Source organism: Acinonyx jubatus, chromosome B4 (genome assembly GCF_027475565.1).
Source record: "Acinonyx jubatus isolate Ajub_Pintada_27869175 chromosome B4, VMU_Ajub_asm_v1.0, whole genome shotgun sequence".
Classification (NCBI taxonomy): Eukaryota; Metazoa; Chordata; class Mammalia; order Carnivora; family Felidae; genus Acinonyx; species Acinonyx jubatus.
Window position 1 is genome coordinate 78269004 of NC_069387.1, and position 17810 is coordinate 78286813.

The 17810-nt window shown below is 39.7% G+C and overlaps 2 protein-coding genes across 4 annotated transcripts in view; both read right to left on the reverse strand.

Moving 5' to 3' along the window:
• LOC106983090 (cyclic AMP-dependent transcription factor ATF-7) overlaps positions 1–6103 on the reverse strand; it is an 84329-nt gene extending 78226 nt beyond the window's left edge. Inside the window, exon 1 of one of the 3 annotated variants that reach the window (XM_027036282.2) lies at positions 5962–6103. The gene's annotated coding sequence lies outside the window, so the exon portion shown is untranslated. Of the gene's footprint in view, positions 1–5630; positions 5877–5961 lie in introns of those variants that run through there. The other 2 variants (XM_027036285.2, XM_053226299.1) reach the window with 2 other exon arrangements.
• NPFF (neuropeptide FF-amide peptide precursor) overlaps positions 1–17810 on the reverse strand; it is a 131842-nt gene that overhangs the window by 83539 nt on the left and 30493 nt on the right. The window lies entirely within an intron of this gene.

Sequence of the window (17810 nt, forward strand, 5' to 3'; positions counted from 1 at the left end):
GGAAAGAAAAAAAAAACATTCTTTCAATACAAAGTGTCCACCAGGGAAATTTTGGAAAGAAAGTATCATGATGAAATATTTAAAGACATGAAATGACCCCAATGCAAAATATTTGTTGTTGTTGTTGTTGACTTTTGTTTTTTGGGTTTTTGTTTTGTTTTGTTTTGTTTTGTTTTCTGGTGTTTTTGCTCAAAGGAGTTATTTCTTCTCATTTATGTTCCTTACTTTTTGTTTAGCCATTCCCACTGGGTCAGTAGAACCATTTCAATTTCATTTTCTTTACACTCTATTTTTCTTCCTGATTCTTCAACAGTAAGTTCTTTGATCTGAGTTTCTATTTATGAATGTGTGGACTGGAAAGGACCTTGAGGGGTCGTCAAGTCCATCGTTCTGCTTTCCAGGAGAATTCGTAACTAAACAATCTCAGATGGATGAGAAGCTATCAAAAGAAGATGCATCCTGTCCCTAATGGCATGCTACTTTATTCTGCACAGACATTTCCATTCACAATTTGCAATTTTCTAAAAGTGAAAGTAAAAATTAAAACCCCAAAAGAGGAAGGTGCTTTAAAAAATGCATTTATCAGCTAAAACTGCTCAAACATAAATTCAACTATCAGGTCTAAAATTAACACACAGGAAAGTTGTTGGCTGCCAACATCGTCTTTAGTCCCTAGAGAGATGTCTTCTGATTTCTGGCTTTTTGCTAGCACAATTTTACCTACAGCACAGAACATGGCAAACTTAGCCCACCACATCAATAAACTGTAATTATAAATGTCAATTTTGTGTGTGTGTGTGTGTGTGTTTTCTTACAGGTGGTATAGGTTTTTATTCCAAACAGAAAATGAAAACTTAGGTCTAATTTGGAGGTGTCAATATTATGGGGCAGCTACAATATAACTGTTACATGGGCAAAAGTTTAATTTTTTAATACGTAACTTAAAATGTGGAGGGAATGGGGTGCCTGGGTGGCTCAGTTGGTTAAGCGTCCAACTGACTCTTGATTTCGGTTCAGGTCATGATCTCACAGTCCTGGGACCAAGCCCTACGTTGGACTCAGTGTGGAGTGTGAAGCCTGCTTGGGATTTTCTCTCTCTTTCTTTTTCTCTCTCAAAAATAAATACTTAAAAATAAATAAATGAATAAATGAATAAAATGTTGAGGGAATGACATTTCTTCTTAAAGGTTTCTTTTTTTTCCTTCCTAAAAGTTTCTAAAACAGAATTTCACCTGATGACAAAAAACATCCAACTATGAAGAAACACTGTTAATCATTCTAGAATTGTTTAAAAAATAAAGAAAAAGTAAAAAAATAAATAAATAAAGCAGGACCAGCAATGTTGGAAATGGGAGGAAAGTTACAGCTAAAAAATAGGGGAATTATTATTTTTTTAATGTTTATTTATTTTTGAGAGAGAGAGACAGAGCATGAGCAGGGGAGGGGAAGAGAGAGAGGGAGACATAGATTCGAAGAAGGCTCCAGGCTCTGAGTTGCCAGCACAGAGCCTGATGTGGGGCTCGAACCCACGAATGGTGAGATCATGACCCAAGCCGAAGTCGGATGTTCAACCGACTCAGCCACCCAGGCGCCCCCAAAATAGGGGAATTATTAAATAGATGGCTTATGAACAACCGGCAAGTAATGTAGTGATATATAAACACTAGCGTAACATAGCTAGGTAGCAACTAAGTCTAACTTCATTTCTTTTTTTTTAATGTTTATTTTTGAGAGATGAGAGAGGGAGAGAACGTGAGCAGGGAGGGGGCAGAGAGAGGGAGACATAGAATCCAAAGCAGGCTCCCGGCTCTGAGCTGTCAGCACAGAGCCCAATGTGGGGCTCGAAATCAAGAACTAAACCCTGAGATCATGACCTGAGCTGAAGTCGGACGCTTAATTGAGCCCAGGAGCCCCTAACTTCATTTCATTTTTTAACAGGTCACTAGCCTAGGAGCTCAGGGATAGGTCAGAGACAATATATTTAGATTTCAACAAGATACCTCTTCATATTTCACAGGAAATGTAGGTTAAGAACATAAAACAGTAGGTGGATTCACAATTGAGTTTTACCCAAAAGGTTGATTAATGGAGTGCTGATTTACAGAGCATCACTCCACTCTTACTTCTTTTTACCAGTGACCTAAAACAAACACATAGGGGTCATGTTTATGTCTTGTTTATCAAATTTATCTATCAATGATACAAATATGAGAATATGACATGAGGAATGGCCAAGAGGCTAAATAACATTATTAAGCTAAAACAATAAACACAAACTAACAAGATGACAATAACAAGGATAAATGTAAGGTCATCAATTACATGTAAAAAATTACGCAAATTAATGCAATCTTAGACTTTAAGAACAGAGGTACCAAGTGCAGCAGAAAAGAGGCCATACTCTCCCTTGTACTATGTATTGATCAGATTATACCTGAGATGTCATTATTTCAGTTCTAGATAAGAAACCCTAAAGATTCAGGAAACCGAGTTGATGAGGAATGTGAACTTTATTAAAAATGGTCATTTGAGGAATGGCTGAAATAACTTGGGATATCTACCCCAGTAAGAGAAGCCTCTCTTCATGGGACATAACCGTCCTCCAATATTTGAAGGGCTACCATGTTGACAAATAATTAGGTTTATTTATTGTAGCTGCAAATGGCAGAACTACAGAGCTTCAGCACAATGTAAAGAATGTTCTAAAAGTAGACCTCCAATAATGGGATAGGGTATCTGTGAAGTGGGGACCTCTTCCTTATAACATTAGGAAGTGAAAAGACCCAACTACCAGGGATTCCAAATATAATGTATTTTCATATTTCATGAATATATTGATCCCCAAAGAAGCCTGCTGCAGGAAGACAACATTCAAAAACCAGATGCTTAAAAATTGTTTTCCTTGACATGTTTCTAAATAGGTGGAAGACCTTTTCTCTTTTTTAAAGTTTATTTATTTTTTTTTAGTATTCTCTCTCTACATCCAACATGGGGCTCGAACTCATGACCCCAAGATCAAAAGTTGCAAGCTACACCGACTGAGCCAGCCAGGTACCCCGATGGAAGACTTTTTCACGAACTCTAAAATCATAATACCATTTTCAGAGAAACCAACAACAAAAGAAATTAATGCTTCTTCTTTCTTAATGAATGCTGCATTTGTTTTTCTCAAAGAAACAACATCTGCATCTTAACTTTAGTACCTTTATCAAGGGATAAGGGACAATTATATGCCAGCCTGCCAACTAGTCTCAAGAAGAGAGCTGTCTTTGTTATGCATGTACAAGGCAACGCTATTTGCTCCACCTAAAACTTCCTTGCAAGGAGAAGACTCCTCCTCATCAGGCGTGGATGAGGCTGCTTGAACACTGACTCCCTCCTACTGAAGCCTAGGAAAAACTCCGTTTTGACATGTACAAAACAGTAACTTGTGAGAACTTCAGAGCAGCTGTGTTCAGGCAGAGCCAGGGACTTTACTTGAGGCAAAGCAGTATAGCTTAAGAGTTGGTTGAAAAAAACAATTTTCATTTTGGAAGTGGGAGAGGAAAGAGAAAGGAGGTACAAGAGCAGTATCCGTGAACATTTAAAAGCAATGGTAAACCAAAATGCTTAAAAATTACAACACTGAAACTCTCACAGGATGTAACCTTTGATCCACAAGCTTAAAGATGAGGAATATTAGCACTCTCTAGCTTTCTGCTAGGTGTTAACACTAATGAAGGAAAAAAGAATCTTGCATTTAATAGTGCCCAAGTTAAAGCCATCACAAATTCTAGGATGGGAGAATAAAACAAGGGACTTTGCTTCTTCACTGTATATTTTTTTGTGCTGCTGTCAGGCAAACCGCAAAAATGTCTGAATGCCCAATAGAACTGCTGTAAATGTGAAATACTGGAACCCAATTCAGTAATTAATGCCAAAGTGTCAGTAATTAATTAGTCTTAATGTGTTGTAGGGGCAACTTTCTGGCCAGAAGAAAAAGCTTCAAATGGTCCCTGAAAACCGAAGGTTAATACAAAGCAACACACTCCAGCTTCTCTTTATGTAACAGCTTTACCGGCATTTCAGACATTATTTTGCTTCTCAAAAGTAAAAGGAGAAGAGAAGGATGGAAAAGACAAATCTATGCAATAGAAAAGAAGTTATTAATTAATTGGCTGCATTGGTTCAATCCATTATTAAATACACAACAATCAAACAAAGGGCAAAGGCTTGTCCCTTTGCTGTACAGAATTAAGAACTGGTAAGACTACTTAGTATAGCTGCCAAACTTTTCTTTAGCTTCTTTTCTTACAGACATGTTACATTTCGCAATAGTCTCCACTTACCTTACATCCTCCATGTTTAAGTACAAATTGTGTTTGATTTCCTCAACACTTGCCCTAAGATATTATGACATATCTTTAGCTTCTGAGTCTAGACACAAAGGAAGAAACTGAATTTTTTTCACTTTCCTGAAATACATGTCCATCTTATTTACACCATTTAAAATATATAAGCTAATGAAAACTAACTACAGCCATCCATTTAACAACTCTTCAAGAATATAAGTGGATACGACGTTTAACAAAACAAACTTCAATTTAGTATATTTTTCTGTGCTTATAAGAACTGTAAAGACCGATGTCTTTATAAGAATTACTTTACTTATACTACTGCAAAGTTTTTAAACATAAGAATCAAACGAGCTTGCCCAGAAAGCTCTGCAGACCCCCACAACCCTACACTTACTAGGACACAACCTTCGGAGATACTAAAATACTCCTCTATTAAGTGGAAAACAAACTTTTAAAGTTAGGAAAGTAGCAACGCGGCAATCTGGGTAGGAGGTGCCCTGGGTAGTAAACACCCCAGTCAGAGAACATAACAAGCAATTCAGAGCAACATATGACTCCCAATGGGGCTCCAACTTGGGCTGCTTAAGTCCCAAGCCCCCATCCCTGAGTTTAGGAAGATAGGAGTGTAGGAAAAGGAAGAGAGAGAGAAAGGAAATCACAACAGAAGTGATGAAATTGTTCTATTTTTCTCCTCCTGTACCCCTATCCCACCATTCTTGCAAGCTGGTCACCAGACTAGGTGCCCTATACACCAAAAGCCCCGAATCAATATCCTAGGCTGCTTCTGATACCTAGGCTAAAAACGTATCTATCAGCTGTCTCGTTTCCAAACACCACCTCCTTTTCCCCCTCTGAATTCCTACACCCTTCTCCAAACCGATGCTTTTTGACTACTAAGTCCACCCCTATTAACTTCCTAAACTCATTCACTGAATCTTCTCCAAATTCAGACTTTCTCTCTGAAATCCTGTCCCTATGCTTTTTCATAATGCTGTCGAAATGCCAGGACTCCCATTTCCAATGATTTACTCCTACCTATCTTTCCAACCAAACCCAGTGCCATGTTTTCACCTACTCTCCCTACCTCCTGCCTATTACCCCTGGCTCTTCCAATGCCAAGCTCCTAACACCACTCTTTGATAAGCCTGGGTCTTCAACCAATTTAGTACCCTTCCCCTTCCTCCCGTTCCACTCCATCCCCTGATCCTCCCATTAGGCTCTACCAGACTTCCATTCCCTCAGGATTCAACTCCCCTCTCCTTGCCACGCCCTGTGCCCCCCGGGGCTACTTACCCCAAGTTCTCCCCACACTTCAGGCCTCTGGCCCCGCCTTCCCCCCCAAAGGAAGGAGGCGGTAGGAGGGAGAGAAGAGGGGCGGCACTCCGCAAGGTAAGGACGATCTCTCATTAGTGTTCATCGCCGCCAATCGTAGCTTCCTTCTCTTTTATTGGCCGGCGTTAGCCCATGCCCCACCCACTTCCTCAGACTGGGCCCGGCCACCGCCTCAGCGCCCCCGTCCAACACAGACTGGGAGGGGAGACCCCGGCCTGGGACGCTGGGACTGGCCAGAGTTGAAAGGGAGACTCTGCCAGATCATGGACTAGTTAATGTTAAAAGAACTCACCCGCTGGTAGCTCCGTCGCCTCCCGCCCGCCCGCGTTCGGTCCCACAATCTGTCTCCAGCTCCTTCTTTCCCCCCTCAGCGGAGCAGATACTTTCTTCTCGTCCGGCCAGGGGCTCTCACCTCTCGCGAGATGTGGGGGGTGCTGGGGGAGGAAGGGCGAGATCCGTAGGACCTAAGTTGGAAAGGGGCCGAAAGGCGGGGCTCCGGAAAAAAGAAGGGGCCGGGCTTTCGGTGGGTCGGGCTCGACTGGGGAGAGAGGCTGAGCGAGTTCGGTACACACAGGTTACACGTGTTTGGCTGTGGAATATAGGGGTAAAACGAAAGGGAAAGGGAATCCTTCCAGATGCCTGTAGTGGTGGAGATCCAAAAGGTAGCGTGAAGGGGCGCCTGGTAGAAGAGGATGCGATTCTTGATCTTAAGGTCTTGAGTTCAAGCCCCACCTGGGGTATAGCAATCCCTTAAATAAATAAACTCAAAAGTGTATATTCAAGTAAACATTCTAGGGAATGAGATTATTTAAAAGGAGCGCACTTTGGTTTCCCCTCCCTTGGCCGCTAAAGGAGCACACTTGAATAACAAGAGTTTTGGGGTACCTGGATGGCTCAGTTGATTCAGCATCAGACTCTTGATTTGGGCTATGAGCTCCAGCCGAGAGACGGAGCCTGATTGGGATTCTCTTTCTCTCTCTCTCTCAAAATAAATAAACGTGAAAAAAAAAAAATGAAAGATTATACCTAAATGAAGCTGTTTTAAAAGAAAAAGGGGGCGGGGAGGGACTTGAGGCGGATACACAAGGAGATTCAGGTTGCCAAACAGTTGAGTGATTGCATTTTCTTCTTTGCACTTAGAATAATATCAGTGTGGCCATAACTCTGCTATGTGTGTGACTGCATAAGGGGTGGGGATGGTAAGGGAACTGGCGACTTACAAATAAATGTGCAGGTTGTTTCTACTCTCCTCCAGAGTTATCACTTCCTTAATTGGAAAGTAGTGTGAAATGCCCTTAGTCCTAGAACTGGAGTGAATGTATTGGAAAAAACAAGCCACCTACCTAAGCAGTCCCAACCCTGTTATTTAGTTAGCCTGTGACTTCCAGCGAGATGATTCTCTGAATCTCTTTACTCTGGGGCTAGTAATCCCATTTTACTCAAAGAGTTGTAATGATCAAATGAGATTAAATATATAGCACTGGGAATTAAAGAACACTATTTATTATTCAGTAAGTATTTCAACAAATACTTAACAGGACATAGTATGTGCAAGGCACTGTTCTAGGCATGGGGAGACGAGCAGACAGACCAAGTCCTGGCTCTGGTAGAAGTTATATCTTTGTGGGGAAGGGGAGACAGTTAATAACCCAATAAACACAAATATTTCAGTAGTGAAGAGTGCTTTCAGGGTAATGAGACAGAATGTGGGGAGGTGGGGAAGCAACTTTTACTCCTGGTGTCGAGAAGGCCTCTTTGAAGAAGGAACATGTTTGCACCAGCAGTTGAATTACGAGAAGACAGCCTTGGGACGATTTTAGGTAAAGCATCAAATGGAAAGACTATATTAAAATTTGTTCTCATGTGGTAACCAAGATGGTACTTAAAAAAAAAAAAATTAGGGGTGCTTGGGTGGCTCAGTGGGTTAAGTGTCCCAACTCTTGATTTCAGCTCAGGTCATGATTTCACTGTTCCTGAGATCGAGTCCTGCATCAGGCTGTGCACTGACATTGCAGAGCCTGCTTAGGATTCTCTCCCTCCACTTCTCTCTGTCCCTCCCGTGTACGCTCTCTCTCTCAAAATAAATAAATAAGCTTTCAATTATTATTATTTTTTTAAGATTTTTATTATATATATATATATATATATTTTTTTTTTAGAAAGAGAGAGACAGCACACATGAGTAGGGAGGAGTGGAGGGAGGAACAAAGAGAGAGAGGGGGAAAGAATCTCAAGCAGGCACTGTGCTCAGAACAGAGCCTGAGGTTGGGATCATGACCTGAGCCGAATTCAAGAGTCTGACACTCAACCAAATGAGCCACCCAGTTGTCCCAAAGATTTTATTTATTTTTTTTAAATTTTTTTTTTGACGTTTATTTATTTTTGAGACAGAGACAGAGCATGAACGGGGAGGGGCAGAGAGAGAGGGAGACACAGAATCGGAAACAGGCTCCAGGCTCTGAGCCATCAGCCCAGAGCCTGACGCGGGGCTCGAACTCATGGACTGTGAGATCGTGACCTGAGCTGAAGTCGGACACTCAACTGACTGAGCCACCCAGGCTCCCCACCAAAGATTTTATTTTTAAGTAATCTCTACACTCAGTTTGGGGCTGGAACTCACAACCCTGAGATCAAGAGGCACATGCTCTTCCAACTGAGCCAGCCAGGGACCCCCAAGATGGCACATTTTATGTTACATGGGGTTTTGCCACAATGAAAAGACCAACCAAACAAAAATCAACTTTAAAAAGTTACCATAATTTTAAGTAGAATTGACACAAAGTACTACCAATGGAATCTATTTTCTCTCAGGTAACTTCCCTCTACAGCGTTATATTAGTTGGCTTTCTGAACTTCCTTCCTGGGATATCGTCCATCCTCATAGCACCCTCTAAAAAGTAGAAAGAATCCAGGTGATTTATCCCTAGGTAACAAAGGTGAAACAGAAGCATAGAACCACTTATGTTCTTGTGAAGTGAATTGAGAAAAGTTGAGAGAAGTCTTGGCTTCCAATCTACTCTCCCCTGAAACAATTCCTAGTTAAAAGAATGCAACAATAGAAACAAATCCTCAGTGAAATGGGAGATTTGTATATAACAGAAGTGGCATTAAAAATCAGGGAGTAAAGGGGCACCTGGGTGGCCCAGTGGTTTACGCGTCTGATTCTTGGTTTCAGTTAGGTCATAATCTCATGGTTTCTGAGATGGAGCTCTGCATCAGGCTCTGTGCTGACAGTGTGGAGCCTACTTCGGATTCTCTTTCTCCCTCTCTCTCTGCCCCTCCCCAGTTCTCTCTCTTTCTCTCTCTCTCTCTCTCAAAAAAAAAAAAAATGTAGAGGGTAGGGGTGCCTGGCTGGCTCAGTCAGTGGAGCCTGCAATTCTTGATCTCAGGATTGTGAGTTTGAGCCCCATACCAGGTGTAGAGATTACCTAAAAATAAAATCTTAAAAAAAAAAAAAGGGGAGTAAAGGATTCTACAAATTGTGTTTAGACAATTGACTATTACTCTATACATACAAAATAATAAATATAGCAGCTAACATTTATAGATCTTGCTGTGTTCCAGGAACCATTTTATTTTATTTTTTAAAAAAATTTTTGGGGCGCCTGGGTGGCTCAGTGGGTTAAGCATCCGACTTCGGCTCAGGTCATGATCTCACAGTTCGTGAGTTCGAGCCCCACGTCAGGCTCTGTGCTGACAGCTCAGAGCCTGGAGCCTCTTTCAGATTCTGTGTCTCCCTCTCTCTGCCCCTTCCCTGCTCATTCTGTGTCTCTCTCTGTCTCAAAAATAAACATTAAAAAAAAAATTAAAAAAATTTTTTAATGTTTATTTATTTTTGAGAGAGAGACAGAGTGTGAGCAGGAGAGCAGCAGAGAGAGGGAGACACAGATTCTGAAGCAGGCTTCAGGCTCTGAGCTGTCAGCACAGAACCAGATGCAGGGCTCGAACTCACAAACAGTGAGATTATGACCTGAGCCAAAGTCAGACATTTAACGGACTGAGCCTCCAGGAACCATTTGAAGTGTTTTACATGTATTAATTCATTTTCCTCCAAATTTATATCTCCAACCCCATCTCTCCCCTAACTGAAGACTAATATTTCCAATTACATACTTCGGAAATCCACTTGGATATCTAATGGGTATTTCTTTTTTGTTTTGGGTGTGTGTGTGTGCGTGCGCGCTAGTTTATTTATTTGGTTTGGGTGGGAGGGGAGGAGGGGCAGAGAAAGAGGGAGAGAGAGAATCCCAAGCAAGCTCCCTGCTGTCAGTGTGGAGCCAGACATGGGTCAACCCCACAAACCGTAAGATCATGACCTGAGCTGAAACCAAGAGTCGGATGCTCCTGAGCCACCCAGGGGCCCCTCCGATGGGTATTTCTTTTTTGTTTGTTTTTATTTGTTTGTTTGATTGATTTAAATATTAATTAGTTAACATAGAGTGCGATCTAATGGCTATTTCAAACTTCGCCGTGTCCAAAACAAATTCTGCTTTTCTCTCCCACATGTGTCCCTAGTTTTCTCTATCTTGGTAAAATTCCGCGATTGTCCCAGTCGTATTTTTTTATTGAGATGTAATGCATATACCACAAAATTCACCTTTTAAAGTATACAACTTAGTGATTTTTAGTATACTTACAAAGTTATGCAACCATCACCAGTTTCTAATTCTGGAAAATTTTCATCACCTCAAAAAAGAAAGCCCATACTCACTAATAGTCACTCCCCATTTGCCCCCTCACCAGCCCCTGGCAACCATCAGCCTACTTTCTGTCTGTGGATTTGCCTGTTATGGACATTTTAAGTATATGGAATAATATAATATCTGATCTTTATAATATCTGAAAACATGTCTGGCTTCTTTCATTTAATATAATGTTTTTGAGGTTCATTCATGTCAGTGTGCATCAACACTTCATTCGTTTCATGGCAGAATAACATCCCATTGAATGGATATACCAAATCTTGTTTATTCATCAGTTGATGGACTTTGGGGTTGTACCCATTTTTTTGGTATTGTAAAATAATTTTGCTTTGAGCATGATATACAAGCTTTTAGGCGAGTATTGTTTTCAATTCTCATGATAAATACTGAGGAATGGAATTGTTGAGTCATGTGGTAAGTATTTAACTTTTTGAGAAATGCCAGATTTTTCAAAAGCAGCTGCATCATTTTACATTCCCACCGACAATGTATGAAGGTTCTAATCCCTCCGCATCTACACACCAACAATTATATTGTCCATCTTCTTGATTCTCACCATCCCAGTGAGTGTGAAATAGTATCTCACTGTAGTTTTTATTTACGTTTCCCTAATGACTTACAATGTTGAATGTCACTTCATGTGCCTATTGGCCACTTATATATCTTCTTTGGAGAAATGTCTATTCAGATCCTTTGCCCCTTTTGTAATTGCGTTGTCTTTCTATTATTAAGTTATAAAAGCACTTTATATATTCTAGATACTAGACTCTTATCAGATATATGATTTGCAAATACTTCCTCCCATTCTATGAGTTGTCTCTTCACTTTCTGATGGTGATGGTGTTTATTTTGAAGCAGAAATTTTTTTTTAAGTTTTATTTATTTTTATTTTGAGTGCGAGTTGGGGAGGGGTGGAGGGAGAGGGAAAGAGAGAATCCCAAGCAGGCTCCATGCTGTCAGTGCAGAGGCTCCAACTCACAAATGGTGAGATCATGACCTGAGTTGAAATCAAGAATTGGATGCTTAACCACTGAGCCACTCAGGCACCCCACAAGTTTTTTTAAAAACAGTTTTAGGGGCGCCTGGGTGGCTCAGTCGGTTAAGCAGCCAACTTCAGCTCAGGTCATGGTCTCGCGGTCTGTGAGTTCGAGCCCCGCATCGGGCTCTGTGCAGACAGCTCAGAGCCTGGAGCCTCTTTCAGATTCTGTGTCTCCCTCTCTCTGACCCTCCCCCGTTCATGCTCTGTCTCTCTCTGTCTCAAAAATAAATGAACGTTAAAAAAAAATTAAAAAAAAACAGTTTTAGTCTTTAATTTTTTAATTTTTTTTTTTAAGTAATCTCTCCACCCAATGGGGACTTGAACTCATGACTCCAAGATCAAGAATCCAACGTTCTACTGACTGAGGCAGCCAGCTGCTCTGAAACACAAAAGTTTTTAATTTTGGTAAGGTCCAATTTATTTTTGCTTGTTTGTACCGTTGGTATACAACAGTAATCTAAGAACACAGAGATTTATGCTTGTATTTTATTCTAAGATTTTTATAGTTTTAGCTTCTGTATTTAGATCTTTGAGCCATTTTAAGATAACTCTTTCTATATGGTATAAGGTAGGGATCCAATTTCATTCTTTTGCAAATAGATACTCAGTTGTCCCAATACCATTTGTTGAAAAGATTATTCTGTCCTCATTGAATTACCTTGGCACTCATCAAAATCAGTTGACCTTAAATATTTGGGCTTATTTTTGGAGTCTCAATTCTGTTCTATTGTTCCTTAGGTCTATTTTTATGCCATATAAAAATAGCTCAATAACTCTAGTTTTATAGTAAGTTTGGAAATTGGGAAGTGTGAGTCCTCCAACTTGGTTCTTCTTTTTCAAGATTGATTTGGATATTCTGGGTCCCTTGCATTTCCATATGAATTTTAGAATCAGTTTGTCAGTTTCTGCAAAAGAGCCAGTTAAGATTTTGATGGAAAAAAAACAAATAACCTAATGAAGAAATGGGCAAGAGACATGAATAGACGCTTTTCCAAAGAAGACATCCAGATGGCAAACAGACACATGAAAAGATGTTCAACATCACTCATCATCAGGGAAATGCAAATCAAAACCACAATGAGATCACCTCATGCTGGTCAGAATGGCTAAAATGAATAACTCAGGAAACAACAGATTTTGGTGAGGATGTGGAGAAAGGGGAACTCTTTTGCACTGTTGGTGGGAATGCAAACTAATGCAGCCACTCTGGAAAACAGTATGGAGGTTCCTCAAAAAATTAAAAATAGAACTATCCTATGACCCAGCAATTGTACTACTGGGAATTTATCCAAAGGATACAAAAATGCTGATTCGAAGGGGCACATGCACCCTAATGTTTATAGTAGTGTTATCAACAATAGCCAAATTATGGAAAGAGCCCAAATGGTATATATTTACAAGATGTGGTACATATTTACAATGGAATACTACTCAGTGATGAAAAAGATAGTAGTGTTATCAACAATAGCCAAATTATGGAAAGAGCCCAAATGGTATATATTTACAAGATGTGGTACATATTTACAATGGAATACTACTCAGTGATGAAAAAGAATGAAATCTTTCCAATTGCAACAGCATGGATGGAACTGGAGGGTATATATTATGCTAAGTGAAATAAGTCAGACAAAGACAGATATCACATGCTTTCACTCATATGTGGAATTTGAGAAACTCAACAGATGAACATAGGGGAGGGGGGGAAATAAGATAAAAACAGACAGGGAGGCAAACCACAAGAGACTTAAATACACAGAACAAACTTAGGGTTGCTGGAGGGGAGTGTGTGTGTGTGGGGGGGGGGGTAAATGGGTGACAGGCATTAAGGAGGTCACTTTTCGGGATGAGGACTAGGTATCATATGTAAGAAATGAATCACTGGGTTCTCCTGAAGCTAAGACTACACCGTATGTTAACTAACTTGAAATTCTTTTTAAAAATTTAATTAAAAAAAATTTTTTGATGGATATTGTATTGAATCTGTATCCATTTGGGGAGTATTACCATCTTAATAATGTTAAGTCTTCCAATTCATGAACATAGGATGTCTTTCCATTTATTTTGGCCTTCTTTTTTTTTTTTTAATACTTATTTTTATTTTTGAGAGAGAGAGAGAGAGACAGAGTGCAAGCAGGGGAGGGGCAGAGAGAGAGGGAGACACAGAATCCAAAGCAGGCTCCAGACTCCAAGCTATCAGCACAGGGCCCGACGTGGGGCTCAAACTCATGAACCGTGAGATTATGACCTGAGACGAAGTCGGACGCCCAACCGACTGAGCCACCCAGGCGCCCCTATTTTGGTCTTCTTAATTTCTTTGAAATATGTTTTGTAGTTTTCAGTGTACAAATCTTTCTCTTATTTTGTTAAATTTATCCATAAGTATTTTTCCTTTTGATGCTATTGTAAGTGAAATTGTTTCCTTAATTTCATTTTCAGATTGTTTATTGCTACTATATAAAAATACAATAAATTTTTTAAAGTAATCTCTACACCCAACATATGGTTCAAACTCACAACCCCAAGATCAGGAGTCACATGCTTGTGGACTGAGCCAGGCACCCCACAATTAGTTTTTATACACTGAACTTGTACCTTGCAATCTCGCTGCATTATTTATGAGCTTTAGTAGATTTCTTGTGGATTCCTGAGGATCGCTTGCAAATAGAGATAGTTTTTTTACTTCTTCATTTTCAATCTAGATGCTTTTTATTTCTTGTTTTTTGCTTAATTCCTGTAGCTAAAACCTTCAATGAAATTTGAATGGAAGTGGTGAGTGTGAGTATCCTTGTCTTGTTCCTGATTTTAGGGGGAAAGATTTTAGTCTGTCACCATTAAGTATACTGATAACTGTAAGCTTGTTGTAGATGCCGTTTATCTCATTAAAGATTAACAGTAGTGGGTACCTGGTTGGCTGAGTTGGTGAAGCATCTGATGCTTGATTTCGGCTCAGATCATGATCTCAGGATTGTGGGATCGAGCCTTGCATCAGCCTCTGTGCTGAGCATAGAGCCTGCTTAAGATTCTCTCTCTTTCTCTCTCCCTCTGCCCCTCTCCCCTGCTCGCACACTCTCTCTCTAAAATAAAATATAATTTAAATTAAATTAAAAAGAAAATATTAACAGTAGGTTTGTTGTAGATGCCCTTTATCACATTAAAGATGTTTGTTTCTATTCTTAGATTGCTGTGTTTTTATCATGAAAGGGTATTAAATGCATTTAGAAAATATACCCATTGAGATGCTAGGGTAATTTTTCTCCTTATCCTATTAGCATGGTGTATTACATTGATTGATTTTCAGATATTAAACCAAGCTTGCATTTGGGGAATAAATCCCAGCTGGTCATGGTGTATAATCCTTTTTGCATGTTGCTGTATTTTGTTTACAAGCATTTTGTTGAATATTTTTGTGTATTTAAGAGATACTAATCTGTAGTTTTGTTTTCTTGTGGTGTCTTTATCTAGTTTTGATATCAGGATAATACTAGCCTCATAAAATGAATTGAGAAATGTCGCTTCCTCTTCTATGATCCTAAGATTTTCTTTGTGGGAAGTTTTGTGGGTTTTGTTTTGTTTTTTTTTTGTTTTGTTATTACTGGTTCAATCTCTTTACTGGTTATAGGTCTATTTGTATTTCTTGAGTTGGCTTCTGTAGTTTGTATCTTTTTAGGAATTTTTCCATTTCTTTTAGGCTAAGTTTTTGGCATATGCTTCATAATATTCCTTTATACTCCTTTTTATTTCTGTGAGGCTGAAGTAATGTACTTTCTTTTATTCCCGTTTTTAGTAAGTTGAATCTTTTCTTTTCTTTTTTTGAATCCTCTCTCTTTTTATTTTTGTCAGTCTTGTTAAAGTTTTGTCAATTTTGTTGATCATTTCAAAAGAAACCAACTTTTGGCCTCACTGATCCTCCCTATTATTTCTATATTCTCTATTTCATTCTCTAATCTCTATTATTTCCTTCCTTCTCCTTCTTGGTCCTCTTTTTCTTTTCTTTTTTTTTTTTGAGATTATTTATTTTTTAATTTTTTTAAAGCTTACTTATTTCTTTTGAGACAGAGATAGTGCGACAGAAACACACTCCTGGTGTGGAGCTGGATGTGGGGCTCGAACTCACAAAACCACAAGATCATGACCTGTGCTGAAACCAAGAGTCAGACACTTAACCGACTGAGCCACCCAGGTGCCCCTTTTAAGATTTTTTTAAAAAGTAATTTCTACACCCAGGGGCACCTGGGTGGCTCAGTTGATTAAGGGTTCTACTCTTGATTTTGGTTATGATCTCATGGTTTGTGGGACTGGGCCCCACTTCAGGCTCTGTGCTGATAGCACCCAGCCTGCTTGGGATCCTCTCGCCCTCCCTCTGCCCCTCCCCAACTCATGTTCTGTCTCTCTCTCTCTCTCTCTTTCTTTCTTTTTTAATTTATTTTATTTTTATTTATTTATTTTTAATTTTATTTTTAATTTTTTTAAATTTACATCCAAATTAGTTAGCATATAGTGCAACAATGACTTCAGGAGTAGATTCCTTAGTGCCCCTGACCCATTTAGCCCATCCCCCCTCCCACAACCCCTCCAGTAACCCTCAGTTTGTTCCCCATATTTAGGAGTCTCTTCTGTTTTGTCCCCCTCCCTGTTTTTATATTATTTTTGTTTCCCTTCCCTTACGTTCATCTGTTTTGTCTCTTAAAGTCCTCATATGAGTGAAGTCATATGATTTTCGTCTTTCTCTGACGAACTAATTTCACTTAGCATAATACCCTCCAGTTCCATCGACATAGTTGCAAATGGCAAGATTTCATTCTTTTTGATTGCCGAGTAATACTCCATTGTATATCTATACCACATGTTCTTTATCCACTCATCCATCGATGGACATTTGGGCTCTTTCCGTACTTTGGCTATTGGTGATAGTGCTGCTATAAACATGGGGGTGCATGTGTCCCTTTGAAACAGCACACCTGTATCCCGTGGATAAATGCCTAGTAGTGCAATTGCTGGGTCATAGGGTAGTTCTATTTTTAGTTTTTTGGGGAACCTCCATACTGTTTTCCAGAGTGGCTGCACCAGTTTGCATTCCCATCTCTTTCTGTCTCTCAAAATGAATTTTACAAACATTTAAAATAAATTTAAAAAAAAATCTCTATACCCAGCATGGGGCTCAAACTCACAACCCTGAGATCAAGAGTTGTACACTCCACCGACTAAGCTAGCCAGATGCCCCTTTGCTCTTCTTTTTCTTTAGCTTAGGTAATTGATTTGAGATTTTTTTTCTATTTACTACACTCACTTGTAGCTATAAAATTTCCTGTATTACTTTCACTACATTCCATAAGATTTGATAGGTTGTGTTTTCATTTTCATTCATCTCGAAGTATTTTTTTTTCAGATTTTATTTTTAAGTATGCCCTACACCCAACATGGGGCTTGAACTTACAACCTCAAGATCAAGTCACGCGCTCTACTGACCGAACCAACTAGGTGCCCCTCAAAGTATTTCCTAATTTAACTTGCAATTTTTTCTTTGACCTATTGATTATACAGGATTGAGTTGTTTAATTTCCACATATTTGTGAGTTCCCCGTTTCCTTCTGTTATTCATTTCTAATTTCATTTCACTGTGATCAGAGAACTTTTTTTTTTAATTTTGTTTTAGAGAGAGAGAGTGGAGTAGAGGGGCAGAGGGAGAGAGAGAGAGAGAGAGACAGTGAGAGAGAGAATCTTAAGCAGGCTCTACACTCAGCATAGAGCCTGACATGGGGTTTGATCCCACAATCTGGGATCATGACCCGAGCCAAAATTCAAGAGTTGGACACTCAACTGACTGAGTCACCCAGTCTTCTTGAGAACCTTATTTAATTTATTTTATTTTATTTTGTTATGTTATTCTATTTTGTTTATTTTTTAATGTTTATTTATTTTTGAGAGAGAGAGAGAGACAGAGTGCAAGGGGGGAGGGGCAGAGAAAGAGGGAGACATAAAATCCGAAGCAGCCTCCAGGCTGTCTGCACAGATCCCAAGGTGGGGCTTGAACTCACAAATGGTTAGATCATGGGGCACCTGGGTGGCTCAGTCGGTTGAGCGTCCAACTTCAGCCCAGGTCATGATCTCGCGGTCCGTGGGTTCGAGCCCTGCATCGGGCTCTGTGCTGACAGCTCGGAGCCCAGAGCCTGTTTCAGATTCTGTGTCTCCCTCTCTCTCTGACCCTCCTCTGTTCATGCTCTGTCTCTCTCTGTCTCAAAAATAAATAAACATTAAAAAAAATTAAAAAAACAAATGGTTAGATCATGACCTACACAGAAGTCGTTTGCTTAACTGACTGAGCCACCCAGGTGCCCTGAGAACCTTTTTTTTTTTTTAAAGTAGGCTCCATACTCAATGTGAGATTTGAACTCACAACCC